General features: G+C 47.7%; 1 protein-coding gene across 2 annotated transcripts in view; it reads right to left on the bottom strand.

Moving 5' to 3' along the window:
- Nucleotides 1-655: 655 nt before the first annotated feature.
- Nucleotides 656-10,282, bottom strand: part of THOC2 (THO complex subunit 2) — a 2,257,836-nt gene continuing 2,248,209 nt past the window's right edge. For both annotated transcript variants that reach the window (XM_069612670.1, XM_069612671.1), the window contains exon 39: nt 656-1,445. The gene's annotated coding sequence lies outside the window, so the exon portion shown is untranslated. The remainder of the gene's footprint in view (nt 1,446-10,282) is intronic.

The following is a 10,282-nucleotide window of genomic DNA, read 5'->3' as shown; positions in this document are numbered from 1 at the left end:
TGCAGGAAAAAAGAAACTGCAGTCACGGGGTGCAGCACTGCAACATAGACTAGCCCAGATGTCCTATCTGGAGGGGGGCACGTAAAGGTCTCGGGCGGAACAAACGCAGAGTCATGCTGTATCGCCAGAAAACAGGAAAAGTTTCCGAAGAGCAGCCGCACTGGGAGATGGATATCAAAGATGAGGAATTTGTGAGAGGAAGGCATCTGTTAGAAATGCTGAATAAACTGATGTACTTTTTGGCTGTTACGAGATATTACAATCTGTAGGGTGAAAAAGGCATGGAGTGCATTTGTTTTGATATCAAGATTGGTTTACATAATATTGTGCAAGTCCATGCTCATTTCTGCGACTGGACTGTTGATCTAAAATCCGTGGCTCGTTACCACCCATGTACGCCCCCTCCGACGTAGGGGTGAACTCGACGATCACTATATGTTACAATTGCCCCAATCGCTACATATGACAACTGGTTTAATGCTTCGGCCTCTGCATCCCATCTACTGTTGTAAGGCATCCAATATTGGGATCATTCAGTCAGCCATACATGCTCATTGACAGGTTATCGAAGTTAACCCCCTAGCAGACAAATTAAAATACAAAACAAAAATAAATATGAATGCAATGATGAAATCACACAATGATTTACGACCCATTGAGAAAACTATTGTTTATTTAGAAAAAAAAGCTTACACTGGTAGAATTCAGCAGATAAAAAGTTATTTTTAAAAAAGTCACTTTGAAACTATTTAGAGTAAAGTTCGGTGATACAAAGCTTCTGTAGATGGGTAATTGAACCCTAATTCATATCCACTTAGTGAACATTTTCTCCATTTAGTTAAAAACTTTATGACAAACAAGGTGTGTGGCCAGAGACATTTTACCGCTGACATATAACGTTCTTTCAAATGGGTCTTTTTAATGTTGACATAATATACAAATAAGTTCTAGGCATTGCATGAATACAGTGCTCCCATATGTTTATCACTGATATTAAAATAGTTGAGTAATAAATAAAACTGACTTTAAATGAGGTAAATTCAAAAAAAGTTAAATCATTGTTTATTGTGGTTCTGACAAATAATGCATTTCAGATGATAAAGTGGTGCTACATTCCAGGCAGTATTCGACCAAAAGTGGGACTCTGTACACACATTGCAGCCTAATTTGCACCAGGGCAACTGTCTGCTTGCAGCACATTGTGCTAAACATTATGGAATTGGTAACACTTTCAGTCTTGAACTGAAAATAAATGTGTAAGAAAATAAAGAACAAGTTAAAATACAGAAATGCACAATTTAACATTACATTTTTCTTAACAAGGAAAATAATGCAGAAAAATGAATAATTTAAGGGGATGCAGATGGGTCCTCTTCATTCACAATTCTTGGTGCAATCTATACCCGTGTACAAACATCTGGGGAATCCTGAATTTTCAACTTCACCTAGAAACAGAACATTTTGTAACAGCTTAGTAAATTGCATACATCTTAAAATGGCTAACATGGTAGCACTTTGAAGCACTTGTTTTGTGTCCAAGCGCTTTATAAATAAAAACAATACAATACAATCTGATAGCAACATTCTTTTGAAGAAAAATCAACCATGTAAACCATTTCAGAAACAATTCATCGTATTCCAGTTTTGGGGATTATCCAATTAGCTAGGAGCACTACTGAATATTGTATGCAATGTACCAACAGAGATGATAAATATGTAGCTTTGCTATCCCAAAATATTGTTACAGAACAATTTACTTACCTTCGGTAATGTTCTTTTGGGAGGCATATTAATGCCTCCCACAGATTCCCCATCCTCCTAACATAACCGCTCTAGAAACTTTTTTGTAGCCACCAGGTGGCGGCGTTTAGCATCATCTCATGCCAGGGTGATGTTACAGGTATATATGATTTAGGCTGCTGGTGCAATTCTACCTCACACCAGCACAATTTTCCTTGGCAAGGAAAGGCGGATTTAAAGACCACAATCACGGTCACTTGCAAAAACATTTCTTAGAACTCAATGAGTTCACATTAGTAAGAAAGGTGGTAGGGAAATGAGCAACCCGTGGGAGGAATTAACATGCTCATCAAGAAAGAAATTTACACAACATCCTTGACCGAACCTCCACGGCCCCAAGGGTCACGTCTGCTGAAGCGCAAGCGCTCATCCAAATTATGCATCATTTACAGTTATCAGATATTTGGTGAAGTCTGCTCCCGTATGTGGATGGAAGGGAGTACACTTTCCACTCAACTGTGCATGACACAATGGGCCTCATCACGAGTTGGGCGGTATTCACGGCGGTATGCCAGGGCTATTAGTGTTACCGCCAAACCCCCTGGCGCTATTAGCACCGGATCATGGGTTTGGCGGAACGGTAAGTCCCAATTCCCCATTGGACCCATTTGGGAATTCCCCATTACCCATTGGGCCCAATGGGGAATTTTCAGCGCTACTACTGCCGGCGGTATAAGTGCACGGTAATAGTGCCAAAAATCAACAAAATCGCAGCAGATTTGCCACCAGCTCAGATCTGGGGGTAAATCCTGCCAAACCCGTGATTTGACGGACCCTTAAATGAAGCGGTAATAGCGTTATCGCTGCATTTAAGGGTTACCGGCAAACTCGTGATGAGCCCCAATTTCTAGAATATATTACTGGCTCCTCTCTGATTTCTTGATATCCGCTGTGTGGCAGTGCGAGATATCGCCGCACACACTGTCCGACCATTCCCCTGTGGCACTTACTATTGTATTGGATCAGCAAACCCGGTCTCGGCCCCTGTGGAGTATGGCACCATCCATGTTGATAGATCCAGGGCTGGTTGCTACCCTTCAAGATGAGATTGATGACTTTTACAGCCTATACTGGGTCTGTATCTTTACATTCCACTGTGTGGGAAGTGTTTAAGCAATAAGTTACTTACCTATATATCCGGTTCTCCAGCTTTATCTTTCATAGATTCACATGCTGTGAATATTCCCTGTCGTCAGACTGGGAATCCTCAGTAACATAGGGCAGTTTAAACTTAAACTGAAAACTGTCACTTTTGTGCTCTATCAGTCGTTTTGGGTGTCATATTTGTTCACAGCCAATAGGAACATTTCCGTTAGCTCCTCCCCTGTCGGCCATCTTCAGATTTGGCAGTGTAAGAGCCAAAAGACAAGCCAAAAGACAAGCCATGCGGGCTAGAAGGGAGAGTCACATGTGAATCTATGAAAGATACCAATGCTGGAGAACCGGAATTACAGGTAAGTAATGTATTCCTTCTCCAGCATTGCATCTTTCATAGATTCACATGTGAATATATTACAAAGCAGTATTACAACATTACCCATAGGTGGAGGCAGGCTCCCTGCATAACTTACCACTGGAGACTTACCCACCTCACGCAAAGGATCTGCCAAACCGACTGGCCGACTCTAGACTCTTCCGCATGAATGTCAACATAGTAGAACCTGGTGAACGTATGCACCGATCTCCAGGTGGCTGCACAGAAGATGTCAAGCAGTGGAATCCCAAAGAGGAAAGCAGTGGTTGCAGCTACTGCTCTGGTAGAGTGAGCTTGGCGCCTGCTGGGAAGTGGTCTGCCGGCTTGCTGATGGCAGAATGAAATGCAGGTAGCAATCAATCGTGCAATGGAGGACTTTGAGAGAGCCTTTCCAGGACCAGAATGTCCAAATGAAACAAACAGTTGATCTGTTGTACCAAAGGAATTAGTATGCACCACATAGTACTTGAGGGCACGTACCACATCCAGCATGTGTGGTGTTTGCTTTGCTGGAAATGTTAGCGTGTCAAAGAATACTGGTAGAACCACCTGCTGATTTAGATGGAAAGCAGATGGCACCTTTGGCACAAATGTAGGGTTGGTACGTGGAACAGCCTTGTCCTTGTGAAACATTAAATAGGGCGGTTTTACGGAAAACAACTGGATCTCCCCACACGCCTGGCCGAAGTTATGGCCACCAAGAACGCCATTTTGGAGCAAAGATGCTTAATAGATGCTTGCTGCATGGGCTCAAACAGTGGTTTCATGAGTCGCACATTGAGCTCCCATTCTGGAGCTGGGCGCCGGACAGGTGGGAAAGACCGGAATAGCCCATGAAAAAACTCCTTCACCAGCCGGTGAGACCACAGGGATGGCGCCCCTGCAGTGCGGTTGTGCCTGGAGATTGCTGCTCGGTGCACCTTAATGAAAGAATGTAGGGACAACAGATTTGGCAACAGATCCTCCGGTTGGATGGTCGGATGTTGTTGTCGTTTGTTTTTGCACCATACCTGAACATGTTTCCACTTGCTCTTGCGGCATTTCAAGGTGGACGGAGCCCTAGCCGGGATTACCTGGCAATTTTGCGGGAAGGACAGTGTCCTGAATACTAGGAACACAGGAGCCAGGCCGTCAGATTGAGAGAGGCCGGGTTGTGGTGCTGTACTGCTCCCTGATTCCTGAACAGGAGCGACTGATGTGGGCGCAGCTTTATCGGTGTAGCTGACGAGAGCAAGGAGATGCGAGTACCAAAACTGTCTCAGCCACGCTGGGGCCACTAATATCAGTTTGCACCAATACAGTCTGAAGGTGTGGGGGACTGGAGGCACCAGAGGAATTGGGGGAATGCATAAACAAAGCTCCCTTCCCACAGAATCGCAAGGGCATCCCGCAAGCTGTCAAGATGGGGAAGTGACTGGCAAAGGTCTTGCAGCGACTGCTGTCGTGGATGGCAAAGAGGTCGATCTCCGGGATGCCCCACGTTTGAAACAAGTGAAACTGGTCGTTGTACAGTTCCCACTCATGGCAAGAGCGTAGCTCCCTGCCGAGGGAGTCCGCTAGAGTGTTCCGAATCCCCGGTAGATGAAGGGGAATGAGAAACATGCCTTGCTGTAGAGCCCAATGCCACAGGGCTTGGACCTCCTTTGATAGCTTTGAGAACCTTGTACCCTCCTTGCTTGTGGACATAAAACATTGACGTTGTGTTGTCGGTGTAAACTGTACCACCTTTCTCCTCAGGAGGGGACGAAAAGACTTCAGGGCCCAAAGAATTGCTCGAAAATCCAGCAGGTTGATGTGCTGGCTCCTTTCCTCCTCCTCCGACCAAAGGCCCCTTGTGTGCTGGTCCTGACAGTGGGCGCCCCAGCCCCCGAGTCAAGCATCTGTTGTGACGGTGGCCTGATGGTCCGTCCACCTGAAGGGGGCACACTGCACCAGATGTTCGCTCACTGACCACCAGCAAATTCTCTGTTTGAAAACCGGTGTTCGAGCAATGCGGTCATCCCAGGAACCTGAGGCTTGGTTGCAGCGGGCATCCAGGAATTCTTGCACCGGTCTCATGTGTAACCGGCAGTTGGTGATCAACAGGATGCACAATCACAAAATGTGCAGCTGTGAACTGGCGTTACCCGGGAGCTTTTGAGACAGCATACCTTGCGTAGAAGAGCTGTCACCCTGTCGACTGAGGTTCTGGCAGTGCAGGTTTGGGTGTCGAGCTTTGCACTGAGATAGAGTGCCTGGACTTTGGGAAGTTGATGGAGAAACCCAGTTGTGTAGACACTGTATGTGGTGGTTGTGGTTTCTGCGAGCGGATCAGAGGGAACCCTTACTAACCAGTCATCTAGATATGGGTAGACGTGCAAGCCCCTCCGCCGCAAGGCATTTGGTGTACACCCAGGGAGCAGACCGCAGGCCGAATGGACGGGCCTTGAATTGAGAATATACTCCTGCCACCACGAAGCGTAGGTAGCGCCAGCGTGAGAGGTGAATAGGGATGTGAAAGTAGTCATTCTCGAGGTCAAGGGACTCCAAGAAATCTCCTTGTTGTAGCTGGGACAACACCTGCTGTAGCCTAGACCATGCAGAACGTCTGTACTGTTAGGAACTTGTTGAGCACCCTCAGATCGAATATGGCCCTCCAACTCCACCCTCCTCCCCCACGACTTGTTGCTCAGTGACTTTTTCCTTATCAGGAAGTATCCAGAATATACTCCTGTACTCAGCTTGTCCTTGGGAACCTTTCTACAGTGTCCTTCTGCAGCAGAGCTCACACTTCCTGAAGCAAGAGGTGTTGCAACGTCGCTGGTTTGTGTGCGGGAGAAATGTCTGGTGTATAGCCCACAAACTCCAGCGAGTGGCCCTGCTGGAGGAGGGATAGCATCGATTCATCGGTTGTGATGTGTGTATATTCTTCGACAAACCTGGACAGTCATCCTCCCAAAGGGGTGCTGAAGTGTGAGGACCTGGCTGGGCTGGTCATGTTTGTTTGCTGGACTGGCCCCTAGATTGGGAGGAGCCACTATCAGAATGGGACTTTTTCCTGTACTGGCCTCCTGAGTATAGGGTTTTGTAGGAGGAAGAATGGTATGTGGTGCGGTTATCCTGCATAGTCCTGCCATAGCGTCCTTTAAACAAACTAAAGGACTGATGCCTCTGCTGTAGTGTGCCCAAGGAGCAATTGGTTTCCGTGTCTGTTTTTATGGTTTGTAAGGCCTCGTCCACCTTCTTTCCTAAAAGGCAGATCCATTAAAGTGCATATCCACAACCCCGGAGAAGATATTGGGTCAACAATATGTGGCCTTGAGCCAACCCTGCCTACTTAGCACCACTCCATTCCCTAGCTGGCGAAAACCAGTGTCGGCAATGGTCAGACAACAACTTGCAATACAAACAAACCAATAAATGGAAAGGCCTCTTGCTTTTTGCCATCTTGCAGGAATTCCAACAAAGAGTCCAACTGGACCACAGCTTGCAATCGTAACGTGCAAGTATAGCCATTGCATTAGCCGCCTTGATAGTCGTGGCTGCAATGGTAATTATCTTCTTACAAAAGGCGCCAAGGCGTTTGCCTTCTTTGTCTGGGGGGAACAGAGCAGAATGACAAAGGATTAGCTGATCTTTTTCTGGCAGCTGCAGAGACAACAAAGTCTGGTGTGGGTTGGGTGCGGAGGCAGCGCTCTCTGGGGCTCTGTACTTTTTGTCAAACCAGTCTTTTAGCCGGGGCAGTTGCGGGATGCGCCAAGGTGATGAGACCATCCTCCCAGACATCTTCCAACAGCGGGATAGACATGACATTTCCTGCGCTGCTCTCTGCGCTGGCACAGCACACTCCTTTCACTGCTCCTGTGCGCAAAGACGATCATTGTGGCCACCCTGGACATGAGCGCATGGAAGGCCCCTACATCATCAGGGGGTGTGTCTCTGAGGGGAACGTCATCTGGCTCCCCATCAGCTGTGATAAAATCATCGAATTCATCAGTCTCGTGTGCGTGTGTGTGTGTGTGTGTGTGTGTGTGTACCCAGTCGTCGGGATCTGTGTCTGTTCCAGTATCAGACAGCATCTGAAGTACTGATTGCTGCATACCACTTCTGGGGCGAGAAGGTATGTTATCCATTTCCCCATAAGGCCCGGGGACCCCTGAGCAGGTTCGCCTGATAGATTCAGTGACTGTGCTGGAGCAGGCATAAGTTACAAGGTTGCCACGAGAGTGGTTAGAGCAGATAAAATGTCTAGTGACCTGTCTCGTTGTGGAGGCAGCGATGGTGATAGATCGATGGCTGGAGCTGAATGTAAAGGGGGTAAAAGTGGTAGCCCGATCAGGCTTGCCTCACCCTGCAGTGAACTTCTGGAGGCTATGTCCTGCGTGCTGGCGATGACGGCAGTGACATAATGGCCTCCCTCTGCTTCCTCCACATCTGATTCGGATAGACTTGGCTCTGACACCACAATACCACCCGGCAGCAAGGTCACCCCAAGGTCTGGGAATGGTGCCTGTGACAATGGTAGTGGTAACAATCGCATGGGAGGAGCCACTTTTGCCAGTTAACGAGGTTGTCGACTGTGTCGTCGTCTAGGGTGTCAAAGCTGTGGACATAGATGACGTTGACGAGATCCCTGCGGTCGTGGCCGTTGAAATTCGTGTCAATGACACGGTATTCGTCATTGATAACGAGGTAGTCACGGTCGTGGCAAATGACGGCTTTGTTGGAAGTCGTGGAGAAATAGCCGTAGACGGCTTCATCGACGGTATGCCATTGTACGGCGTCAATGGCCTTGGGGTAGACTACCTGGAGTGAGGCTTTGATGACGGCCTCGTCGCCGATTGACAACGGGCCTGTTTTCGACATTGAAGGCAAAGAGTGACCACTAGACTTCGAAGTGGACTTAGAAGACACCACCTTCCTGGGACGATGAATCCTCTGTCGACACCCTTTGGGCACTGACTTTGGTGAAGACCGGTTCTTGTGCAAGGATCTGGGCTTGTTGCCAGGGGTGTCTTTATGCCTCTTCTTGTTGGTGGCCTGGACTTCATGCGACCTAGACCTCTTACTAGAGGTGGTTGGCTGGGCCATCCTGCCTGCCCTACCGAGTAGACAATTCCAATTTTATTCGTCGAAAAGTTGGGAGATGATTTTTGAGGATTCCCTAAACAATACGTGCAGTAAAACATCTGAAGGTGACCGACAGGGGAGGAGAGCTAAGGGAGGTGTTCCTATTGGCTGTGAGCAGTATGACCCAAAAAACCTATATGGAGTACAAAAGTGACCAAATGTTTTCAGTTTACGTTTAAACTGCTCTTTGTTACTGAGGAGTCCCAGCCTGATGACAGGGAAAATTCACAGCATATGAATCTAGGAAGGATCCAATGCTGGAGAAAGTATGGATACGGGGCGGTGTTGCTGTTGGTCTCAGCTGGGGGACTTAAATCCATTAGGACGGAATTGGGCGTGGTTGAAGGGCAGCTGAGACGGCTGGAAAATGAATACAGCACAACAAAGGATAGATGGAGCGCTACTGGGTGTGATTCAAGGGAGGTTCCAGGAGCTGGTTGACAGGGAGGTGATGCATATGGTGCAGCCAATGAGGGTGCGGAAATATGGGAAGGAAGATAGGCCGGGGAGGTGGCTGGCCAGGTTGGTTAAATTGGAGTGGGACACACAGTCTATTGCTAGAATTCAGGGTCCTTTGGGGGAGGTGGTTGTCACCGGTGACGGTATAAATATTGTATTCCAAAAATACTATGCAGAGTTGTATACTTATGCTGACACATGTTTGGAGACTGATTTAGAGGAATAGTTAACTGGTATAACTCTCCCTGAGTTTCCAGGAGGAGGCCAGGCTTGCCCTAGATCTTCCTGTATCAGTGGAGGTGGTGTGTGTGATGGGATAGCAGCCCTTTCGTCTTGCCAGGCGCCTGAATCGGATGGCCTGGGAGTTGAACTGCATAAGGAGTTTAGGGCAATTCTGGTCCCCAGATTGTTGCAGGAGGGGGAAGAGTCATTAGAACTGGGGGTGCTGCCAGCCTCCCTTAGAGAAGCCTTTAATTATTGTACTATTGAAGCCCAACAATCCCCCTAATGAGGTCTCATCGCACAGACAGTTATCCCTAATAAATGCAGACACATAGTTGTTCGCTAAGGTACTGGCCACTCGCCTGCTCCCCTTATATGGCCCAGTTGGTCCATTCTGACCAGTCAGGATTTATTCCTAGTAGGTCCACGGCACTGAATCTCAGGCGATTGGTTCTGAAATCATAGCCCAACTTAACCCACAGGCCAAGGCAGTTGCCTTCTCTCTTGATGCTGAGAAAGTTTTTGATTCAGTGCCGTGGGTATATTTGTGGTCCTGGGGCAGTTCCGGTTTGGGCACTATTTCATTAATTGTGTAAAACTACTGTACTCACGCCCAGAGGATAGGGTGCGCACCAACTATACTTTGTCATGGTCGTTGCAACTGGCCAGGTCGATGCAGAGGTTTGTCCGTTTTCCCCTCTGCTATTTGCACCAACCATAGAGCCGTTAGGGGCGCAGATAAGAGCAATACATGGGTATAGGGGCATCCATATTCTGGGACCAGCACAGGTGATCTCCTTATATGATGATGATGATACTCTCCTATGCGTTCGGGACCCGGAGACTAATCTTGGGCTCATGATGGATATGATACTCTGGGTATGGGGTGAATCGATCCAAGTCTGAACTGTTTCCACTCACTGGCTCCACCGGTGGAGATGCTGGGTTTCAGGTGGGTCCCCCGCACACTTCAGGTATTTGGGCGCTATGGTCTCTAGGTCGCAGAAATCACTCTACTCTGATAATCATGCAGGGTACCTGCAACAGTTCTGCGCTATGCTATTGGTGTGGGCCGGTCTCCCTATTTCACTGTACGGACGGCTTTCTTTACTAAAGATTATCGCACTTCCAAAATTATTGTAATTTTGCAACATGCGCATTTGGCCTGGCAGGGAGTCTTTACAATACTACGATTGATTGCAGTGAGCTTTGTGAGGG

This window comes from Ambystoma mexicanum, chromosome 5p (assembly GCF_040938575.1).
Source record: "Ambystoma mexicanum isolate Mex_15411 chromosome 5p, UKY_AmexF1_1, whole genome shotgun sequence".
Lineage (NCBI taxonomy): Eukaryota > Metazoa > Chordata > Amphibia > Caudata > Ambystomatidae > Ambystoma > Ambystoma mexicanum.
This window is presented reverse-complemented; position numbering and strand designations above follow the sequence as displayed.